The sequence below is a fragment of the Notolepis coatsorum genome (genome assembly GCF_963971535.1).
Source record: "Notolepis coatsorum genome assembly, chromosome: 16".
Lineage (NCBI taxonomy): Eukaryota > Metazoa > Chordata > Actinopteri > Aulopiformes > Paralepididae > Notolepis > Notolepis coatsorum.
This window is the reverse complement of record NC_140180.1, coordinates 19543571-19550331: the sequence shown is the minus strand read 5'-3', so window position 1 is coordinate 19550331 and position 6761 is coordinate 19543571.

Here is a 6761-nt window from a genome sequence, read left to right as displayed (position 1 = left end):
AGATAAGTGGAGAGGAGATAAGAGGAGAGGAGAGTAGTGGATAGGAGTGGAGAGGAGAGAAGAGGAGAAGATCGAGATGAAAATCCCTGTCGATAGACACCCCCAGGTGACAAGAGAGAGAGATGAAAAGAGAGAGAGAGAGATATAGACAAACAGACAGACAGTGAGTAAGACAGTGAGACATGGAGAGAGAGAGAGAGAGAGAGAGAGAGAGAGAGAGAGAGAGAGAGAGAGAGAGAGAGAGAGAGAGAGAGAGAGAGAGAGAGAGAGAGAGAGAGAGAGAGAGAGAGAGAATTGAGCTACACTGATTAGGCACTGTCTTTCTCACACAGGTTTCTGTTTTGTTCTTCCTCTGAGCCCGGGCTGTCTTAACTGCCTGAAAAATAAAATGAGGAATAATGGAGATCTGGAGATAGAGGAAGGGAGGGGGAGAACTGGACAGAGAGGAATGGAGGCACCAAGCGTATATCCTGCAATATGATAAAGGAGCCTGGACAGTTACAGGAGGAGCAAGAGGAGCATACTAACTAGCACCTCCTCCTCTTCCTGTCTTTCTTTCTTCATCCCTTATGCCCTATTACATTTATATCATTTTATATTGTTTTGCCCTTTTGCCAGGAGATAACAGTACAATTGTATTTATTAACTTTTTATTTTATTTTAATAAAAAAAGGTTACCCATCCATCCATCCATCCATCCATCCATCCATCCATCCATCCATCCATCCATATAGTGTTACAATCCGTAATATTGAACAATGTTGTTTTAAAAGTAAAAGTCCAGGAAGATGGTAACTGTCACTCTGTGCTCAGTGATGCAGTGAGGCACAGTGATGCATTGTAAAGTCTGATGGCTGTCGGAATGAAGGACTTCCTGTGCCGTTCAGTGCTACATCTTGGGAGTGTTAGTCTAGCACTGAACGTGCTCCTCTGCATACATACATACATACATACATACATACATACATACATACATACATACATACATACATACATACATACATACATACATACATACATACATACATACATACATACATACATACATACATACATACATACATACATACATACATACATACATACATACATGGCCGCCTAGTTATAGTTGAAAGTGGGGGTGCAAGATTTTTTTTTTTTCTTAAATCTTTTTAATTTAATTAATTTTTTGACAGGCAAGGTGTGGTTTGGAGGGGGTCCGGCACGACCCCCTCCATGGCAGATTTTTTTTTAAATTTAATGAACCTGTACGTGCAATTTCCTGCAATATAGAGCCACCACTAGACCCCTGGCCCTTCTATCCTCTTTGTTTTACTGTGTCCTACCAGTTTTTATTACTTTCATTGCTTTATTATGTTTTTAATCCTATATCTTGCACCATACTGTTTGTTTTTGTTGCTTTCATTGCTTTGCTATGTTTTTTTTCTTTCTTTTAATCTTATACCTTGCCTCACACTAATTTGTTTTTATCAACTTGCTTGTGAAGCACTTTGGTGTCAGCTGCCGCTGCCTGGAAATGTGCTATACAAATAAAACTGACTTGACTTGACTTCAATCTTGACCAATAAAGCTGCTCTTTTCACTATAAAACTCAGTTTATATTGCAGTATGATAGCCAATTACTATAATAATAATATATTAATATATATACTGTATATACACTGTATATTGATTTTTCGCTCATTCATTTTTATTAAATCAATCTCCTTTCAAATAGGCCAAGTTTTAATAAGAAAGAGAAAAAAGATATATTTCCATTACCTGTAAATCTTGTGTCTCTTTCTCTCCTTCTCTGCCTCCTCCCTGAGTCTGCAGTGCACAATCATGACATCGATCTCAAAAAAAAAAAAAAAAGTAAAAAAAAAGGAGGCCCCTCGTCACTATAGGCCCACGGGCCGCGGCCGTCGTTAATCCGGCCCTGCTCGTCTGCCATATAGATAGCGTTAACGTTTGCAAATAAAGTCAACGTCATCCAGCTCACACCACATATCTAGATAACGTTAGCTAGCGGCTAGCACTAAAGCTAACGCCAACCAGAGAGGGAAACGTTATTATTATTTATTCGAGGAAACCGTATGACCAGATCGCAATTCGGGACCGTGAAACACTTTTATTGTATTGCGTGGTAGAACCGTAGAAGTTCTACTACCACTCAATAGTAACTTATGTCTAACATAATCCTTTTATTTGAACAACTTACTGGAAAAGCCTGCCTGCCTGCCTGCCTGCCTGCCACCAATATTATGACACACTCTGTGCGCTTTGATTTACACTCAGCCTACCTGCAGCCAGACTGCAGCGCTGTGAGCCAAGGTCTACGCGCTGGAGATGGGAGGCACTGGATCAAACCATAATGGGGCAGGGGGGGGGGGGGGGTTCGCAATCTTTGGAAACTTAAAAACGTGTTATTAAGTGTCATTGCGTATTATTAATTTGATTGAAATTACGTAGATAGGTTAGATAATATTTATATATTGGGGGGGGGATATATCAATGATCAAAAAGTGAGGGAGCAAAGAGACAAGTTTGCTCCACCAAGTTCAATACTGGTAGAGCACCCGCTTCGTCTGCTCAATTACGTAGGCGCCTATGCATACATACATACATACATACATACATACACACACACACACACACACATACACACACACACACACACACACACACACACACACACACACACACACACACACACACACACACACACACACACACACACACACACACATACATACATACATACATACATACATACATACATACATACATACATACATACATACATACATACATACATACATACATACATACATACATACATACATACATACATACATACATACATACATACATACATACATGCACATACATAAACATACACCCCTAACCCCCACCCAACAGAAGGGACCACACTTAAAGGTGCAACTAGTTCACCTAAAAACAATGGTGATTTATTTTGCACATAATCTCACACACATCCCAAAATTCTAAACAGTTTTGCATACATTTATTTTAGACAGTTAGTTATTAGTGTAAATTCGTTTATATATGGCCACAAATCATGTTCAATTAGAAACTGGCCCCTGTAAATGTCCAAATCCCCCCCCCCCCCCCCCACCAATGTACAGTTTCTTCCCCTTCGCATGTATATATTTTTTATGATCTCTTTTTACTACACAGCTCTGTATATTGTGTGCTTGCATTCTATTATTTATTTGCATTTATTTTAAATTTGTTGGACCTTATGGTGTTCTTGTTTTGTTCTTGACTTATTGTTATGTTTCTTCTTGACTTGTTTAAAGAAGACGTGTCCGGCCCATGGGGACATTAACGTGTGTTGTCGGGCCTTACAAATAAATTTGATTTGATTTGATTTGATTTGATCTGTTTGTCGTGTATACGTCATACATGTCATGATGAATTGAAAATGGGGGACCCCGATGTAAACAAGACGAAAGTATTTTTCTGGACTGCATCCTCTTAGCAGTTTGTTTTGGATTGCGCCGTACTGTATTGTACCCATTCTGCAATCTGTTAATAACGTTTTCAATCAATCAATCAAAACCAGTGATGTCATCAGGGATAATGAATCATTGTTCAGTTACAGCTCTATCTCTATGATATAGATGAAAAAATAGCAATACTTTGTCTCATAGGGACTGCTACCTTATCATTTCATTGAGCTGCAATTAACACAACACAAGGACCCAGTGTCCCTGATGACTTCACTGGTGGCCATATTCAAACTAATTTTTACTCTCAATAACTGTCAAACCAACTTAATGTGTGCAAAACGGTTTAGAGTTTTCGGATGTGTGTGATTATGTGCAAAATAAATCACCATTGTTTTTCTTGGTGCCCCTTTATATATTTACTGTGCCCATGCACAGGGCCGCCTGGGAGAAATACGAGGCCCTGTGCGAGATTTAACGCGAGCCCCCCACCCCCCCCCCCCCACCCCCAAAAGGTTAAAAAAATATATATATATATATATATATATATATTTTTTTTATACAGTCAACATATTCTTAAATAATAGCGCTGCCCGAGGCGGGGCATGATACAGTCAACATATAGCAAAAGAGAGAGCGAGAGAGAGCTCCCGTTCTACAGTCAATATACAGTGTACAGAGAGAGAGAGAGACACATTGGAAAGAAATTGAAATGCTATTTGGCCCTAAACAGAGAGTACACAGTGGCAGAATACCTGAGCACTGTGACTGAAGATCCTTGAGCACAGCCTAGCCATCGAGAAAGGCCGCCATAGGCAGACTGTGTGTGTTAGAAAGAGAGAGAGAGAGAGAGAACATGTGTGTTTGTCATGTGTGTGTGTGTTAGAGAGAGACTAGAGCATGTATGAGAGATTCAAAAGGACAAAGATCAACACTTAAATCCAAGAGAGAGAGAGAGAGAGAGAGAGAGAGACACACATTGGAAAGAAATTGAAATGCTATTTGGCCCTAAACAGAGAGTACACAGTGGCAGAATACCTGAGCACTGTGACTGAAGATCCTTGAGCACAGCCTAGCCATCGAGAAAGGCCGCCATAGGCAGACTGTGTGTGTTAGAAAGAGAGAGAGAGAGAGAGAGAACATGTGTGTTTGTCATGTGTGTGTGTGTTAGAGAGAGACTAGAGCATGTATGAGAGATCCAAAAGGACAAAGATCAACACTTAAATCCAACAAGAAGAGGGTCTATACCAGAGAAACCAAAGCAGCAAGGAGCCAATGGCCGACATCAGCTAAATAGGCTAGCCAGGTACTGTGACACCAGGCCACACACAGCTTTGGCCAACGGCCCAACGCTACCCAAGCTACACAAACGACCATTCACACACAGCACATGTCGTATCTCCAAATGTTGTGAAGTAGCATATGTTTTGCCTGGAAAAAAACATCGTTATTAACAAAACATTCGGGAGGGGAAGGAAGGAAGAGTGGGGTAATGTCATGACATTTTCATTAATCTTACCTGCACAAAAGGAACGCAGGGCGAAAGGCCGCAACACAGGTCTCCACGTTGACGAAAGGCCTCTCGCTGTCGGGACAAATAAGCTATGGCCAGAGCCTTGTCATGGTGCAGGCCCGACTACATCTTCTGTCAAAGATGATGTCGTAGTCAGAGTGCCAGGGCCTGCTATTCTCAAGGCTAACTGATAGCATCAAACGAACGTTCCCAGCTGACGCTAAACAGCTAACTGGCTAACAGTTAGCTCAATCAGGCACCTGGCTGTATGTAGCCGCATAGCTTGCTTCTGCGTTCTGCAAGCTATGCGGCTACATACAGCCAGGTGCTCTCACCAGGCACACACCGTTAGCTACTAGTAGTACTATATTAGCTAGTCGACCAGTTTGGCTCCAGAGAGAGAGAAAGAGAGATAGGTCAGGTCCACGGCGGGAATATAATCATAGGTTGACTCACCATAACGCAGTATCAACGCGGCGCCAATGGTAAAGTTGGAAGGAGACTTTCTTGGCCCACGGTGTAATTTCTTCTTCTTCTTCTTCGAGTACTTTCCGGCAGACTGGACACCTTTCGGCGTATTGCTGCCTAACAGATTTATCTGCTCACAAGTTCTCTTCTCCTTCTTTTGAAAAGACATCCACTCGCCTCGTGTAGTAAATTCCCAAACATAGACTCATGATTTAACTAATGTGTAGAAATATTTGGGCCTCAAAACAATAAGTCATAGATTGTCTGTGGGTGGTTACATAAGACTGATTGTGCAAATGCCCTCCTGGGGTGACAATGGCATAGTGGCAGCTGGGGTAAGACTTCCCTTTAGGGGGTAGATCAAAGACATGTTATCTTGCTGAAGTTTCCTGTCACACACACACAGTGATCAAAGCGCCTATGAAGTGTTATCTGCTACGGCCTGAGGACACAGACAGACACACATTTTCGAATACACATCCACACACACACACTCACACACACAGAGACACACACATAGCCACACACACACACTCACACACACATAGTCACACACACACACACTCACACATACATACACATCCACACACACACACACACACTCACACACACACACACACACACACATTCACACACACACACACACACACACACTCACACTCACACACCCACACACACACACACACACACACACCCACACATTCACACACACACACACACACTCACACAGAAGATCTCCAAACTAACTATTTCCTAGTATATTGTTAAAATAGTAATTTGAATAAGTAAGTTAAAATATAATTAGTGTTTGGTCATACTAAAATGTCTACAATTAGTTAATGTGTCTGTGCTATTTTCAATTAATGTTCAATATGATTAAATTGATTGTTACACATTCTGCAATCTGTTAAGCTTGTTATATGGTATTGAAATGTATTCTGTTAAGCTAACAGAATGGTTAGATATATGTTCTGAAAGTCAAACAGACTTAGAAATATAGCTGTGTTTAGGTAATCAATATATTTTGAGGTACATCAAAGTACTAACAAGTCAAGTAATGTGTTTAAGTAAAAGATATAAGGAAATGAAAATGATGCAATGTTTAAACAATTGATTAAGGTAAAGGACAGCCTCTTTTTGCAGTTAGGTGGAGGGGGTTGGCCTATAGGCCAAACCCCTATTTTCAAAATGCAAGCTTAGCTGGCTTGTGATTGGAGCAATTAATGTGATGATGTCATCAACTCGGAGACACGGCCTTGGGCTATAAGATGGGTGTGGGATGTGGGAGAGAGGACTCAGGAAGAAACAACCGAAGAACACTCTGGAAC